Source organism: Schistocerca gregaria, chromosome 4, assembly GCF_023897955.1.
Source record: "Schistocerca gregaria isolate iqSchGreg1 chromosome 4, iqSchGreg1.2, whole genome shotgun sequence".
Lineage (NCBI taxonomy): Eukaryota > Metazoa > Arthropoda > Insecta > Orthoptera > Acrididae > Schistocerca > Schistocerca gregaria.
In genome coordinates, this window is record NC_064923.1 from 577,465,378 (window position 1) to 577,484,138 (window position 18,761).

Below are 18,761 nucleotides of genomic sequence, written 5' to 3' on the forward strand. Positions count from 1 at the left end.
AAGAGAAGGAACTTAAGAACCATACGTCGTGTTCGAGTACCACGCTTGACATGACAATATCTTGCAGCTTGAATTAAGTTCCGCCGTTTCCATGTCAACAGGGAACTTCGTCACTGCCGAAACGCCTTATTCACAGACGATTCCAGATATCGTCTGATGCATGTTGATGATCGTATTCGTGCACGCGCCCCTGGTGATTTGTGGACGTTTTCAACCAAGAGCTTGCAATGGTAGATGTTAATGCAGCACCAGTTACAAAGGCCAAACTTCGTTCAGGAAATCGACTGATTTCCAAGGATTTGTGATTATTGGGGAGGATCCTGTGTTGACAGCCATACAGATCTTGTAGGAGTCCATGGTCGCCTTATTATCAGGCAGAACAACAGACAGATACTGTTGGACCCTGTGGTTACTGACGCATACGGTGATGGCATTGAATAACCTTTTATGCCAGGGCATATGTGGCGGCGCGTCAGCGAGGGTGTCTTGCGAAGCCTTGACATTGAAGTAACGTAATGGGCTATCGTGAGAGCTGATCTAAACACCACCGTAGATACGTGAGACAAGCTTGACAAACGTGTTCGTCGTCGTCCTGCTTCGTCACAGACTCTTCAAGAACTCTCAAGGACTCACATTGAAGAATGGGAAGGCGTTTTACAGTGCGACCTCGTTAGACTTATAGAGAGCAAGTTACGTAGCCCTTAGGTAGTTATAAATACTCACGTAGGACATACACGTTACTGAAGGTCTCAAAGTCACGCACCTAGAATGACGGGATTAATGATTGTTTCCACTGTTTTCGACACCCCTCGGACGTTTTAGTTCTTTTTATGTCAACGATCGTGGATGGAAGTGGACTTTTTGTGGAAAGATACATTTATTGAAATGTATCAAAACCTATCGACATAAACAAACTAAAAGTAAGTTAAATTAGTGTGTAAGTTGTGTCTGTTGTAGGATTCTAGAGCGAGTCGTGTACGAGATACCGTATTTTGAAAAGTCTCTGCGCCAACACTTGTTTGTACAATTCGGCCCCTGTAGTTGGTAGGTAAGATGTTGTTATGTTTGCTCACAATGTGCTTCTGTGTTCCTTGTCAGCCAGTGCGACTTGCTGGTCAGTCCAAGAGGAAGGACGTGAATGCGCTCTGGGATCTACCAAGGCAGAAAAAGCTTACAAGCTCACGGTGTATGAAGAGTGTAGCAAGAATAGGAAGAATGTAGTTCATCCACGGAATGTAAACATATCGTGTGGGATAGAGAACGATAGGATCATAGGCCTGTATTTCATAGATGGAATACAGAACAAAAGCAGGATGGGTTTTACCAAGGCAGAAAGAGCTTGCATGATCATGGTGTATGAAGAGTGTAGCAACAAAGTAGTTCGTGCATGGAATGTATACATTAAGTGAGGGACAGTCAACAGTGGACTCATAGGCCTGTTTCTCATAAATGGAACACTGAACGTGCATAGATATTGCAGCTTCCCCAACAGACCACCGTCCATGGATGCTAGAAGACGTTCCTCTGCAGACTAGAAGGAACCTGTGATACCAACGCGATAGCTAACAAGCCTATAGCGCATGAAGTACTGTGACATGACTTCAAGAATTGTTTCCAAAACATTTGATTTATCCATCCTCTCCCTGGATTTGCTGTCTGTAGACTTTTTTCTATGGGGAAAGCTGAAAGACGCTGTCTACAAGGATATGCGATGACATACTACGACAGCGTACTCAGACATCGCCACTGAAATGCTAGCCCGAGTACAGCATTTGTTCCATACCAGACTGGAAGGATGTATTACTGCTGCCAGTGATTATTTTGAATACAGTCTGTGATGGTAAGTTGTCACGTTGCTGGTCAGAATCCACTAACTAGTGTATGCAGTTGTTTTGTTCTTTAGTGTGTACTATCTCATATTGTGCAAGTGCTAATGCAGATACATTTCAAACTATCTCGTAAATTACTCGTACTAGAATCCTACAAAAAACCTCATTGATATTCTAATTTAGCATACTTTTAGTTTTCTAATGCGAATAGCCATTAATTCATTAAAAAAATTAATTTTGGCACTATAATCCACTTTCTAAGTATTATTGCAAGCTGTTTATTGGCTAGCAATAGGAGACCCTGAATACCTATTAGTTCTGTGAAAACTGCACATCAATACCACTTCCCATTTCCGCAGTACTTGAAGTGCAAGTTTATATAACCATTACCCACATAAGTAAAGACTACGTTGCCAGACGAAGAGGAAATTGCAGACTTACATTTATGTCTAGCAAGAAATTAAAAGTTTTCACAATTATGAGCCAGGAAACGGCATGAAAATCCCACTACTTTGCAAAGAAATTATTGTCACCTTGGCTGTGGAGGTGATGGCATCTTCCGGAAAGATAACTGTGCGTGTCACCAGTCCGCAATCATACTACAGTAGTTTGAGGAAGATGAAAGTGAACTCATGTCGATGTCTTAAGCATCAAATTCATGTGATTTGCCCTGAATTAACATATGTGGGATGCTATCAGGCGCCAGCTATCCGTCCACAAAACCACCAGCCTGTAATTTACATGAATTGCGTGGCCTGTTCGTAGATATCTGGTACGTGCCGAATCCAAGTCACAGAAAATCGCTGCTGTAGCGTTTTGCAAAAGTGGACCAATACGCTCTTACAGAGGACGTCATAATGCTCCTGTTCATCAATCTAGCTTTCCAGTAGTCATTCATATTTCAACACCTTTTCATTTCTGTTCTTGTCATTCCCGGTTTGCCATTTTTCTGCTTCTGTGAAATGCATATTGTTTGCGGCTGTCCTCCCGTTTGAATGCTTTATTTGCTGCGTCTTTGAATGTTGTTCTTAAGTAATACAAAGACATATTTCTTATGATATCCAGTGATTTCTGCTGAGTCTTGTCTGCTTTGCTTCTATGCTGAATTGATTCTTTTAGCTTTCGAGGCTTCTCATTCGTCCTCTGTTGTATTCCGTTCTCGACTTTCAGTCAATTGTTGCTTAATAAATTCTCAATAGCCTCCAGTTCTTTCTATTTATCCAGGTTACAGCTTTAATATCCTACTTTTCTAGAATATTGTATTGTTTAATTTGCAGTTCATAGCCAATGACTTTGGTCACAGTGCACATCTGCTCTTGGAATGGTTAAGCAGATGAAGATTGAGTTTCGAAATGTCAGACTATTACGTAATCGACATCAAATATTGCAACGACTCTATGTCTCCTCCAAGTACACAAGCTCCTTCTCCCATTCTAGTTTCCTTTGCTATTTATCCTTCTCTTCCCCCTGCTTGCGAAGTGCAGACTCCGATCCCTTATTAGAAATTTTTTATCCCTTCACGAACTGAAAAATCCCTGGAATCTCATCGTACCTTTTTATCTCTTCATCATCTGGGAAGCGTGTAGGCGTACATACTTGGACTGTTGCGGCGGGTAATGGCTGTGTGTCTATTATCAATGCGATAACTCGTACGTTTTAGTTCATTATTTTATATTTTGATTTTATAACTATTTTAGGTTTTTTATTAAGATTATTGATTTAATTATAAAATTTTTGTAATAATGGTAGAATTATTCACTATGCTCCTCATGGTAGATCACTCGCATTGCTCCTTGATCATTTATTCTTAGACCTATTCTTGCATTACTCCTGTTTCAACTTTTATTAATAATCCCGTACCCACAGGACCAGGAATACTATTCTTTCTGCTATCGTGTTTCATAAACTTTTACTGTATTTAACTTAATCCTATTTATTGCTGTTTTAAAATTCCAAAATCAAGTTACATGACTGATCATACTTTAACGAGCCAACCGATAGAACTCCAGATTTGTTTTCTCTGATAAAAACTTCCCTCTGAATAATTCCCACCGAGAGACCTGTTTGGCAGAGTATTTTACGTGCGGAATACTCTACCCAAGAAGTTTCCAATAATAAACCGCACGGTAGGGCTGCATGTCCTTGGAAAGTAGACGGGTTATAGTTGCACCTTGCTTTTAGATGTTTGTAGATCCAATATAATGAGAACATGTGTCTAATATTACTTGGCCAGATTAGTCAGTCGTCCAGCCAGTTGGCGACGCAACTGCTTAAAAGTTTTCTGCCTGTATTGAGGAAAAAGTCCTATTCATATTCCAGTCTCTATATTCATCGCCTATGTCAGTTCCTAGAAACATGAGAGCTCTTCAGCGACATCTTAACACTTGTCCTACTGTCCTACCCATTCTTATTGTGAAGAGTTCCCACAAAATACTTTATTCGACGATTATGCGGAGAGTTTTCTCATTTCTTATCTAATATGTCCGCTTAGGTTTCAAAATCATTCTGTAATACCGCACGTCGAAAACTTCATTCTTCTCCTTTTCTGGTTCTCCCGCAGTTACTGATTCACCTTCATAGAATTCTCTGCTTCGTAAGCAGATTTTCTCAAATTTATTTCTTTGATGAAAGCATATGTTTAGTATTTGTAGACTTTTTGTGAAGAAAGCTGATCTACATCTTGTGTCTTGTTTGCTTCGAACATCATGTCTGATTTTCTTCCAAGGTAGTAGAGTAGCCTCACTTCCTATACTATGTTGTTCCCAATTTAGATGAACAGGTCGTCGTTAAGTCAGTTTCTTCTGCTCACAGTTACTACTGTCTTTCTTTGGTTTACTGTCAATCCATATTTATTGCTAAGATACTGTTCACTCACTTCTACGAGTAGAGGTCGTCCAATTCTTCCGCAGTTTCACAAAGGATATCAATGTAATCCGCTTATCGTATTATTGATATCCCTGCAACGTGAATTTTAAACCTACTACTGAAATTTCGCTTATGGACTGTGCGGCTGGTCCCGGCGGAGTTTCGAGTCCTCCCTCGGGCATGGTTGTGTGTGTTCGTCCTTAGGATAATTTAGTCACATAAGATTTCACACACATTTCAACATTTTTTTGAAATTTCGTTTTAATTCCTTCACCATGTCTTCGATATACTGGGTTATCAGTGCAAGAGCGAGAATATATATTGCTGCCTTTTTAATATAAGGACCTCTCTTCGTCTTGCAATCTTCTTGCCCCCTCTTAGTTCTTGATCACTGTATGTACTATCCGTGTCTTCTGAAAGTGTGGGCCCATTTGTCTGGCTGTATCGAATATCTTGCACGATATCAGGAAGGTCGCAGTTCGTAGTAATAGACGGCAAATCATCGAGTAAAACTGAAGTGATATCAGGTGTTCCCCAGGGAAGCGTCCTGGGACCTCTACTGTTCCTGATCTATATAAATGACCTGGGTGACAATCTGAGCAGTTCTCTTAGGTTGTTCGCAGATGATGCTGTAATTTACCGTCTAGTAAGGTCATCCGAAGACCAGTATCAGCTGCAAAGCGATTTAGAAAAGATTGCTGTATGGTGTGTCAGGTGGCAGTTGACGCTAAATAACGAAAAGTGTGAGATGATCCACATGAGTTCCAAAAGAAATCCGTTGGAATTCGATTACTCGATAAATAGTACAATTCTCAAGGCTGTCAATTCAACTAAGTACCTGGGTGTTAAAATTACAAACAACTTCAGTTGGAAGGACCACATAGATAATATTGTCGGGAAGGCGAGCCAAAGGTTGCGTTTCATTGGCAGGACACTTAGAAGATGCAACAAGTCCACTAAAGAGACAGCTTACACTACACTCGTTCGTCCTCTGTTAGAATATTGCTGCACGGTGTGGGATCCTTACCAGGTGGGATTGACGGAGGACATCGAGAGGGTGCAAAGAAGGGCAGCTCGTTTTGTATTATCGCGTTATAGGGGAGAGAGTGTGGCAGATATGATACACGAGTTGGGATGGAAGTCATTACAGCATAGACGTTTTTCGTCGCGGCGAGACCTTTTTACGAAATTCCAGTCACCAACTTTCTCTTCCGAATGCGAAAATATTTTGTTGAGCCCAACCTACATAGGTAGGAATGATCATCAAAATAAAATAAGAGAAATCAGAGCTCGAACAGAAAGGTTTAGGTGTTCGTTTTTCCCGCTCGCTGTTCGGGAGTGGAATAGTAGAGAGATAGTATGATTGTGGTTCGATGAACCCTCTGCCAAGCACTTAAATGTGAATTGCAGAGTAGACATGTAGATGTAGATATGAAATTGTGGTACGTTTTGTATACGTCAGCTGATTCTATGGAAAGTGGTATTTTCCTCTCGACTCATTTCTGTCATCAAGTGTTACGTCAGACCTGCCTGGCTCAGTGCAGTCACCTATTAATTTGCTTTCTGCTTCCCATGACGAGTACAGAAATTCTGAAAGCAATACTTCTGCAACATACCAGCACCTTTCTGGTCAATCCTACATCGTCTAATGATGTAATTCTTCATAATGCGCCATCTCATCAATTACCGATCACTGCTCTCTTAAAATGTAACTATTTGGTGAAGTATTTCACTGTTTTCCTGGTAAGGGTTTCGTTTCACATTTCTTATAAGGACCATAATAATATGGCAGTGCTAGTAATCACATCACATTAATCACTCCTGGTAAATGAATGTAACTTAGTTCGAAGAACAGCAGTGTAAACGACCGCAGATGCAGTGGCTATCGCCTCGTACCTGCGGGCTCTCTTCGAATAAGTGGCATCATCGGCGGGAAATCTGACTAAATGGGAAAATAACAGCCACTTTAAAGGCAAACAAATGGAAACTGGGAGCGTCCGAAACGAGTTTAAAAGTGTAATTACCTCTGGGTGTTAATTATTCATCCGCAGCACGGCGGCACCAAACTGGAATAAAGTATTCAGAGTGTGCCGCCCTGTAGTCGCAGCAGAAACGAGGTAGGTCACCGGCGGTGGCAGGCAGGGTAGGGGTGCTAATAGAATTTGTCCAGAGCAGCGGGTGAGGCGTGTGAAATATTCAGCCCCTGGGAGAGCTACCAACCGGCCGGCGCTATAACGAATGCGCCCATTAGAGGCGGTCGTTAGGCGGCCAGGTGCGCCGCAGTTGGTAGCTCTGGTCACACGGGGATTATCGGGGAGTCCCCTGATTCACGGGCCCGAGCCCTGCCCTGCCAGTTACGGTGCGTGTTCCGCCGTGCGCAGTTGCCGCTAACGTCGCCGTAGCGCCACTGTATTTCTGCGGACAGGGCGAGCACCTAACAAGTGGCCATCTATGGACAATGGCGCCTAGTGGCTTACTGCCAAGGCGGTAGGGACACCTGCGTGGTACTATATGGCTTCCGGACCAGTTCCACTTTCCAGTCCTTCCCAAAACTCTTATCTGAACGATTGCCAGGATATATTCCCAAGAACAAGTTTACAGATTACAGAAGATGCTCACTGCATTCTTTTTATAGAGCAGAGCAAGACCGAAGTGGCCATTCCCTGTTTGCACAGCTGCCAAATCCACTGCTACACTTCTGTTAAACTATGTTACTGCATTTTTTCTACATTTAATTAACTGTCACTCTAACTGAAACTATTATTTAAATGGGAAACACTACATATATGGAAAGTGCTATTGATATAAGGTTTTTTCACAGAATGGGTTATTAACAGTTTGTAATAATACTTAGGAAATGAATTTTTGGTGCAAAAATGCACTTTTTTTAAAACTAGAACAATGTATCCTGAAATTAACAAAGGGGAGGGGGGGGGGGGGTAAACTAGAATGTCCATTGAGTTTGTTGCCGGATTCCAGCGAGAGCCTCTTATGGGATATTATATTTTAAAGAATTCTCACATTAACACTTGGACAATATTTCTGTTGGCATTCAATAAGGATTACATAAGTGCATATCCTAATTATATGGTTCTGACCAGTAAAGAGACCACTGACGATCACAGACTGTTTTCAAAATGATTACTGGCAGCAGCAATACACGCTTCCTGTCAGGTATGGAACAACCTGTACACACATGCTAGCATTTCAGCAGTGATGTCTGAGAGGGCTATAGTGATATGCTCTTGCCTGTTATTGGGAGTAGTTGGTATATTCTTGTAGATACATCTTTCTGATTTCCCTATATAAAAATATCTACAGATGTCAAATCTAGGGACTTGGTGGACTCTGGTACAATCCGCTTCATCCAATTTAACAATTTAGTAACAAATTGTGAAGACACATTGTAGTATTTCATACACTGTGGGCTGGACAGCTGTCATGTTAGTACCACAGGTTCCTTCTAGTCTGTGAAGGAACGTCTTCTAACACTATCTAAGATGGTCTGTTAGGGGGCTGCAATGCTTGTGCACATTCAGTGCTCCTCTATGAAAAATGGGCCTGTGCAATAAAGTTTCACTATCCCACACCGCACACTTAGGCTCCATGGATGTTGGTGTTCCATCTGACGAAGCAAACAGGGAAAGTCAGTGGACCAATACTGCACATTTCAGTGGTTTACCTGATCATTATTGGTAAATGCAACTTAATCACTGAACAAGATACATAAAACAGCTGAAGTATTCTATCTTAATGCCCTTTTACAGAAGCTAACACGAGTGTCATAATCATTTGCATACAGATATTGATGGAGAGAGGTGTGATAGAGATGGGACCTATGTCTATGCGAAATTGGTAGGATACTTATGTGACTCATGGTACTGTCTCATGCAGTTGTGTAGAAGCTGATCAACCGCAACGACAGGTATATTTCTTCCTTGAGGATATATTTTTGGAAGGAGAAGACCTCGAGGTAACCCATATTACTGGTTGACAAGCATCAAAACCATCTTGTTGCTATAGAATGCCGTCCATGGACGGAAGTTCATTATGTATAAACTTCAAGATCTGCTAATGTAGATTCGGATCATTATCTCATCTACAGCAAAGTTAAATTTACCCCTAAAGAGCACATTGCAGAAATACACATGTTCAGAGAACTGACGTGAGAAGCATCCAAAAAACTAGAGAAGTTGTAAAAACCGGCACAGATGTAAATATGGGCAAATATTTCCAAGGGGAGAAGCTGGTAGATACTGCAGACCAGGCCACAGCTATCAACACTGCTTCTTGATAAAAGATATAGCAAGAGGCAGTTGAAACCTTTCTCAGAATTAGTGTGGATATGGCATCAATTACCGTGTGAACTGTGTTTCTTCTGGACTGCAAACCTTTGGCAGGTATATGCAGTAATTTTCTATTCATGTCTTTACAGTTAGTTTGAAGAAATTTCACAGTGATACCTAGAAACCTAAGCTACATTTAGAAACACCTCTTCGGTCATCCATCTCTTTAGACAAATCGTGACAGTGGCCGTTTTACTTAGGAGCTCATGGTAAAGATAATCGTTTCTCATCCAAACAGCCCAATAACTGGGCATCTCAAATGCAGTTTCTGCATTCTACGTATCTCTTGTTCTCAATGTTAAGAGGCTAACCACCATTAATGAACTTTTTCCCCTCTGGGAAATCCTCCAGCCCATGACTCGCACCCCTACCGCCTGGAAACTGGCGAGTCTGTGCTGGAGAGGTAAGATCTTATGACAGGAGAATCAATTAAACTGCAAAGAATTTACTGTTTATTTCTAAAATTAAATTTGCAAGTCTTTGATCTCTCTTGCTCATCATTCTCTGCTGTTTGGGAAGATGCAGGTCTTGTAAATACATCGAAAGGAAGTAATTAAATCGGTCGCATTTTTATTCTGATCACGCAAAAAACACTCTCTGCACGTAATTACAAACTTTCAATCACAAAGCTCGTGGCTTCTTCCAGGCTGCACCACACACCAGCCACCTTACACATTCCCACAACTGTTGCTGGCTACTACATAGCCTGCCTGATTATGGGTGTACAGGCCAGATAACGCACTAATCCCCATAGTGAAGTCTTCAGGTGCTGGCAACCCTTTGATATTTGATACCTTAGAAATTCCTGCCGAAACACATGCGCTCTCTCTCTCTCTCTCTCTCTCTCTCTCTCTCTCTCTCTATATATATATATATATATATATATATATATATATATATATATATATATATATCCTACCTCTCTCGAGTAGCCGTGTCCTGTCATGTGTCACTGCTGTGCCTACATGTGCCCTCAGTCGCAGTAGGACCAAACCGCAAACAAAGCAGCTTTTACCTGGGGATCCCTAACCCTTCCCCAGTGCAATATGGGTGAAGCCAGGAACTTCTTCCAAGGAAAAGTCATGACTCGGAATCAATCTAGAAATAGATTGCCTAAGTAATTTCTGGTCACGTGATCATGATGGATGTAGGGGATATAAGGATGGTGCAGTAACTCACTTGTCCCAGTAGCAGTCATTCTCTGTAAGAAGAAGAATCGTTACATGTCGCCAGCAGTAATGACAGCCTCATCTCTCACTCCATCGCAGAATAAGGATAAAAGTACGTACTTGTTATATGTCTTTGCTAGTACTACCACATGTAGTGGTTCCTCCTCCTATCCTTTGTCAAGTTCTCAACCTCTTTTTAATTGTCTGTGAGTACTTATTGAGTCCTCTTCTTATTCTTCTTATTCTTCATTGTACAGCGACTTCTCGTGAATCCATACCAACATTGACATCCTAATGTCTGGACCAGCAGCAGCTACCATTGGCTTGTGAGGACTTGCAGCGAACTCTAGCTTTCGAGGACCAACCACAATGGCAGCACCATGTGATCCTGAAGAGCACCTGACCAGCAGTTGAAGCAGGGCAACAAGCTCATTCATTTAGACACCTGTATTGTCCCTGACTGTCAGAAGACCGTGCTGGGGATTCTACACCTCCTGTTGTGGATCAGTATTGGTCTCTAAACTATGCACCATCCCAGAATATTCCAGTGTTATCAAGGACACAGTGTTGATGTAGTGGATGAGACGCTGTCTATGACTGTCAGTGCTCTGCTGCTTTCCACTTCAACTTATCTTCAGCAGCTGCTAGTTCAAAGCACTTAAATATTGATACAGAAGCATCAGTCAACAGTGACTGATGTGTTGTGTTAAGGATTAAAAATGCATCGAGAACTGATAAAATGTGGTTTGCATAACAGGAATGGGATGAATTGTAGTAAAATAAATCAAACAACAGATGACCTCTGAGTAATCTCCGTCTCCAGACATTTAGTGTGGTGGTCACATCCTGTCTGTAACATGAGTGTGCGATGGTGGGAACTGATGCTGAGGTCGATCTAATTATCTGCAGGTCACGGGAACTTTGTCGTTGTAAAGCTTATCGACTTTCCACTAAAGTTTTTAGTGAACAGCCAAATCGCAAGATTATCTCCAACATAAGTTTCCGAGCGGTTAAGACCTGAATCATAGAACGATACAATTTGGAATACGGCCGCATATGGTACGTGTTTTTCTGCAACGGTAGTATGTGACGTCGTGAGGTCACCCTCACAGCGCGTCCCAGGAGCAAGGAGCAAGTCGGCGTGCACTACAAATGGGCATCGCCCCTGTTGATGAGCATATTCAAACATTATGAATCTGTCTTCATCAGTAGGCATAATAAGACGTACGGTTACTTGGAAGCGCAATCTACTAGATGCGCTATTAATAACTTGCCTGAGGAAAAATAACTTATACACCTTAAGCAACAATGTTTCTTACACTTGTGGATATTCAGCTGCGAGAATAGAAGTCAGGACATGCCTTTGATCCAAACTTAATGACAATTGTTTTCTCCTTATTTCTCTCATCGCAGAATAAGAGCATATTTATATGCATCTTAAGCTCACAGGTAAATTTTGAGAAATGGAGGAGGTCAACTACTATATGCTCACTCTGTTCAGTTGGTTTACATTTCTCGAGGCCATGAACATGAACATATATTCTGGTATTCTACGCCTCAAATTTAGGTAGGTCCTGGATCTTGACATACCATCAAAGTTATAACACTTATGGATATCTAGGTTTCTACCATATCGACATGTGCGCTCGAGGGTGTCTTTAATACATCTTTCGAAAGCCAGGCTTGGCAATGAAAAACATGCAAAATCCTTTTCGTTTTTGACAAAAATATATGCCTTCTTATTACCTGTGTCCTTAAGGGACTCAATATAGCTTAACCCTCCATTTACTGCATCATATACGCGTGTACGGATGTCCAGGTGTAGTATTCAGCTGAGTGCTTTAGCTGGCACTCTCACTTTCATCTCGGAAAACCGGGCCAGTTTAACTCTCACGGTGGGTCCGCGTCGCGATACCATTCGGTGATTGATGTGTTCCATATTATCAGGCTGTTATCCCCCCCTCCCCCCAAAGATAATGAAGACCTGTCATTTCAACGCCAGAGGCAGCATTGTGGTGGGTCGGTGTCGGGGAGGGGGGGGGGGGTAAGTGCGCGCTTGTTCAATGCAGAGCAGTGGATCACATTTAATGCTGAGATACCGCGGATCATTAACGACCTTGTGGAGCTCCAATTCGACGACAGGAATGCATGCTCTTAAAAAGGGTCATGGTACCCTCCTGTTGGATTCTCGATTCTTGTGTACGAGATTCGTTCCTCGAAGGTGTGTGTCTGCAATCACTGAGTATTCTAACTACAGTATGATGTCACTGATCTAATGCCCTTCATTTAAAGGACGGGAGAGAGAACTGCAATTAGCCAATGGTTCATTATCATTAACAAAATGAATAAGACTATGTCTAGGTGAAACCGACGACTGTGTTCACCCAGTGGATGATGGTGTTGGGGAGGAAGCACCTGCTGGGGTGAGGTATATGCGCCGATGTAATACCCTTCGTCGTCGAGGGAGATCAGTCTCATCTGAAGTAGAATGAGGCGGCGATGGTGTGGCCCAGTGGGAGAATCTAGGTTGATGCTGATTCTGCATGGTTTAGGCTTCACCGCCGCCAGCCCGAGGATTGGGAGGGAGCTCGTTCTTCTTCCTCCGACTGAACGGAGGCCAGAGTGAATGCGATGATGCAGCCGTGGCGGCAGGCTGTTGTTGGTGGCATGCCTTGGTGACTGTGGTCGCTTCTCTCGCAGCAGGAGCAGCGTCATGCCTCTTGGATTCGTGTTTGATTCCTGCACCCGGTAACTAGCCCTGTAGGCATCTGTATCAGAGCTAGCTGTTCTGGTGGCGGTGTCTGTGACGCCTCTGTAACAAACAAATGACAAAAGATGTTAAGTACAGCGCTACAGACTTTTTAGTATACACTGTAAATAAGTAACAATAACAATTAAGTACACCAACATTCTGGAATAATAATTATTTGCTGTAATGGCGACGTTTGCATTTAATCACCTTTTACGCTCTGGGTGCAACGATTGAGCACTTCAGTGAGGCTTTCTGGTAGTTTTCCCACCCAATCGAAAAGGGTGAGATGGCGGTGCCTTTCAGCATTTTCAACAGGCGCTATCTCATGTACACACTCCCGCATTTCACCCTTTCCTTGGAGCCATCTACCTAGCTCACTGACACTTCCTACAACAATCAGACAATGAATGTAATTATTTCTTGAAAATGTTACAGACATACACATAAAATCATACTCAAATACAACCAGAAAATCGCATTCCTTAGCTGTCTGAAATACAAGCGGAACATCGTGTTCTCTAGTTCACTGAAATTACTTGTATATGAAACACACACACGCTGAATCTGGAAATAGTATTCTGATACTGACAAGGTGGAATCGGTGGCTTCTAAGCGTAGGCCTCGACATGTACTTCTACTTCTTCTTGTTAGTGTTCATCCATGGACACATCTAGAAAAGCAAGTAATATATCTCAGACAACTGAATGCAACATGTTATGACAAATAAATCCATATACATTCCCCGCCTTCATCATTAGAACCACAGTATATGATGTTGTGAAAGAAAGTAAAAGCACCTGTGTTCTTGATGCAGATCAACTAATATTGGTGGAGGCTGCTGCAGTGTTCGCTCTGCTTCCTCTCGGCAATATAACTCGCCAGCATCTTAGGGATGAATGCTGAAACGTCAAGAAACACGAAGGAGGACTCTAATACCTACTACAGAACAAAAATTCAGTCACACACAAAAATTACAGCAAGAACCTGGTCAACAGTTCAGTGCTGCACATGTATGCATCTACCGACTGCAACCTAACCAGTTGCTGCGAGGGATACCCAAATTATGGGCATAGAGGTACGTTCAATGAATGGAACAATTGACATACATGACGGGCTTTCCTGGCGAAGGCGTTCTCTGCTGCTAACGCTGCTGATGCTGTAGCTGGAATTTGACAGCTTCATTTTTCCATAAAAAAGCTGACGAAAACACACACAGGCAAACCGACAGTGGCAGGATGAGAGTGACTGCACCACGACAAGGGTTTATATAATCTTTACCTCCTTCGCTCACCATTTCACCCAGGGAGCCAATAGGGGTGCAGCATTTATCAGCAGCTTGTGAGGAATACCTTACTCATGCAGTATTCCTCTCCCTCTGGTGATGAATGCTGGTCTTAGCTTACAGGCCAAGTTGGTGCCATGCTGCCGGCAAAGAATTTCGCATTCTTTACTTCTGCAGCACTCTGAAAATGCACTATTATTCCAGTGATCAGTTCTGTGTGCTGGATACTCTTGTCGATTCGGCAGGAGAGCCCACTTCTGGCCGCTAGTTCGCTCTGAGGAGAGTTGCGGCCACTGACAGACAAGTCACTTCACGGGTCCCAGGTTACGACACTGCCTCGTGTAGCAAAATGCTCTGCTAGTGTATTTAACATTATTTTTAGTGATGTATGATCGTCTTTAGAGTCTCGATCGCGATGAATTTGCGCTTATTTATTTGAGTTTCAGTTTATAAATAATATTACTGTGCGATGTATTTTCGATTTTATTTGCATTCGTTTATTTTTACGCGACATTGCCACTTCACGTGCACCTGGGAAGACTGCTATGTTCGCAAGTGGCGCAGGAATTGGGTACCGGAGCTAAACAGTTGAGAGGGCCACCACGAATTCTAAGGCTCCTGGCTTCGCCTCTATGCATGACTACTTCCAGTAGAGATACATAACTCTTTCCATCTATGATACATTATTTTGAGTGGAAGTGCATCTGAAACAAATTGCTTAAAGCAGCAAGTGTACTGAAGTACAAACACTTTACCTTATTGGTTTATGCACATAGGTATTCAAAATCAGCGTCAATCTGTAATTCTCATTAATATTTCCTACTGTGCAAATGTATATTCAAATTGTGCAATCCATCCCTGAAACTTGTTTGACGATTTATTTATGACACATCTTGAAGCAAACCACTGTGCAGCGATCTTTTGTAAAGTATATTTGGAGACATATTCAAGTGGATTTAACTCCTGAAGCAGCTCATGCTGAAAGAGAAGGGATGGCTGGGTTATTTCCCACAAGTGTGCCGCAAAGAAAGTGTCCCAGGATTATTTACTGCTAAATGGAAGCAAAATGTGCCACAAAGAAAGGGTTGTGCATTTCCCACAAAAGCGTGTAAAATGTCCCAGAGGAGTAGGCAGCGTAGCTTCTGGTCTGCTACCTGCAAGACATGGCGTGATCTGTATGCCACAAAGAAAGAAAGTGCGCCTGGGGAGGAGGAAGAGTGGGGTGGGTACTCCTTGCAGAACAGGCTGTGCTAAGCGCAGCCCTGTGGGTGCCTGTTCCAAAGCCCTGGTTGGTGCCGTGAGAGCCCCTACCAGTAACTGTGACCCTCATCAATGGAGTGCATGCGAGAAAATATTCTAGGTATTTTTAGCATGGTCTGTGATGGTGTAATTACATGGTTTCTTTTGCCATTAGAATAAGTACCACAAGTGTTTAACATTTTCTAAACTGTTTAAACAATGTTCTACACTATAAATAAACAACACAAATACTACATCACCATTGTCGATTTAGAGATGTATTGTGATTTTAGAAACAAGTAAACAGTATTCCTCACATCATCTAAATTGTTCGAATAGCTGCATCAGTTTCTAGAGGATTTGGAATTTCAAAAAATAAACAAACAGTGATATTCAACAAATTGTTCAAACAATGTTTTGTGCAGACTGTATTAGCCTAACATCATGAGGTTCTATCAGTATGAATCGTCAACACAGACTGAGTTATTCTGCCAATCCCAGGTGCAGGGGGATTGTGGAGGGTAGGTGATTTCCCAGTAATGGAGGGGTTAATTAATTTATTGATTTAATTGATTAGTAAATCGAATTGATAGATTGGGAAGGAGCTATTCGAATAACTCAGGTCTGAAAGTGTGCTTTTATCAGTGATGGGGAGGGTTGGCAGTCTCCAGAGGGCACTGGAGTACTTTCTTGAAAGGGCATATTACCTCCAGGGTGTCATAAATCAACCCCATGGTGTCAGAAACAAGACCAAGAGATGAGTACACTAAGCAGATTCAGAAGGATGTAGGTTGCAGTAAGTACTGGGAGATGAAGAAGCTTGCACAAGATAGGGTAGCATGGAGAGCTGGATGAAACCAGTTTCAGGACTGAAGACTACAACAACAACAACAGGTTAAGAAGATGGGGGTGGGCATAAAGCCGGCTGTGGTGGTTTTGCGGTTCTAGGCGCGCAGTCCAGAACCGTGCCACTGCTACGGTTCGAATCCTGCCTCAGGCATGGATGTTTGTGATGTCCTTAGGTTAGTTAGGTTTAAGTAGTTCTAAGTTCTAGGGGACAAATGACCACAGCAGTTGAGTCCCATAGTGGTCAGAGCCATTTGAACCATTTGATGGGCATAAAACAATCAACTCTGCCCCTGAATGTATGCAACCCACACTAACAAATCGCCCTGATACCCTTTTCCCCACTACTAACAAATGCAGCATTATTTTTGGAAAGCCATATATTGCTTAGTTGAACAAGCAAATTAACAAAAGCACTGTCATGAAGGGGACTTATGTTTCTTCCTGGCTTTGGTGCCATCTATGGGGACGGTTGGAAGAAATACGCTTTTCAGAAAAAGAAAATTCAACCTACGAAATGATCTGATTCGTCATCAGACTCATCAGCCAAAAGCGATTCCCTTCGTAAACAGCAGTAACGACCTGGATACCAACAATTGGAATACGTTCCATATTAGGTCCTACACTCTTTTCATTGTATATCAATCAGATTTGTTCTACTGCAAATACCACAAGAAGGCTGTTTGACCTCCAGTTTCATCTAAGTGCAAAACCAATATAACTGGAAGGCAGCTATCGGGAATTTCAGTATCGACCTGTGTGCACTATCGAATGGGCGTAGTGCTTGGGGTTAAAGGTCAACACATGCTAAACACAATTGATACCTGCTGGTCATTCTAGCGTCATTATACCGAATTATCGAGAATCACTACCATCTTTAACAAGAAATGGGACAAACATCAACTTCCTCCCATGGCATAGAGTATATGAGTAGTAATCGATGAAAAACTAATTTATACTTAGGAAGTAAGCGCGATGTACAAGAAGGTGTCAGCATCTCTCCATGCCCTACAAATATATACAAAGCTCTTTCCTTTTGAAGCCGACTCCGGAATAACCTCCCGAATTATTTTGTAGAACAGAATAACAGCTCCAGCTTGAAAAGACAGTTAATGATGTATCGGCTAAAGTAACAATAATGATTACCATGGTTCCTGCATCCACCTTAAACCTTATACAACCGCCTTTCTTACCACATCCTCCGCATTTCCCAATACTCTTAACTGGTGCAATCTTCTTAAATTTCGTTTCCACTCTGCTCCGTACATGAAGAGGCATCTCTTTTGAACACCTATAAATTTTATTTATATCTGGCACTACTGCTATTATTGTTATTGTTATTATTATTATCAAAGGAGGCAGCAGCGCTTAAATCCGGACAAATTTCAGCTTGAATTTCTCTTCATATCGTAGTTCCGCCGAAAGTCACAATTGGTGTTCTTAAAAGCATTAGGCATCTAGAAAACAGTCAGAACTGAAAAATGGTGGAGATATTACGGACATGTGAGCGGTACAACCTAAGAGCCGCGAATATCGAAAGTCTTCGGGTAGGGCGTTCGCCCACTGAAATATTTAAATTCTTCGGATACCGGAGATCAACTATTTACCGTATTGTGGCCAAGTATAATGCTTCGGAGAAGTGTGGAGAATGTTGCACTAACCCTGTGAGGAAACTTCATTCGAGGAAACGCTTGTCACGAACTGCGGCAGTCATCGAAAAGGCTCAGACGCTGATTTCGGAGGATCCGGGGCGATCTCCGAGGACATTGGAGTCAGTATTGAATATCAGCCTGCGAACAATGCATCAGACGGCGGAGGAGCAAACTCATAGGAGCCGTTTAGGCCAAAACTCGCTTACGAATGACGTTGGCATGTTCTTGTCGAAGGAGTTCTGGCCCCCGAATAACCTAGATTTTGATATCAACGCTGCTATGTATTTAGCGTAGTCGATAGACTTACCAATAAGACGAGGTAGCCTAATGTCGCATCTGTATTCACGGCAATCGAAGCAACATTTGCGAATGTGGACAGCGCTGCTTTAAAGAGTGCTTGTGATCGCTTCGGGACAAGATTGGAGGTGGTCACTGCGACTGAAGGGGGTTACATCGAGTAACGCTGCTTTTGAAAGATACCACTACTTATACGTAAAAGAATTTTCATTTCAGTTGTACTTTGTCTCGCTAAATTTGCTTTTAAAGAAACTTTCATTTGTCCGGATTGAAGCACCGTGCCCTGTAGTTCACGCACTGCCTATATTAACTTGATCAGTCCCTAGTCAGTCATATTTACTCACATTGTCACTACAGGCACTCAGATCATTTTAATACTATGTGTCATATTAAAATTGTTATTTATTTGGTAACTGTGATATTAAAAAGGGACTGTATGTGTGAAATCCTGTTCCGTTGTAAGAGAGGACCTGATGGTACTAAT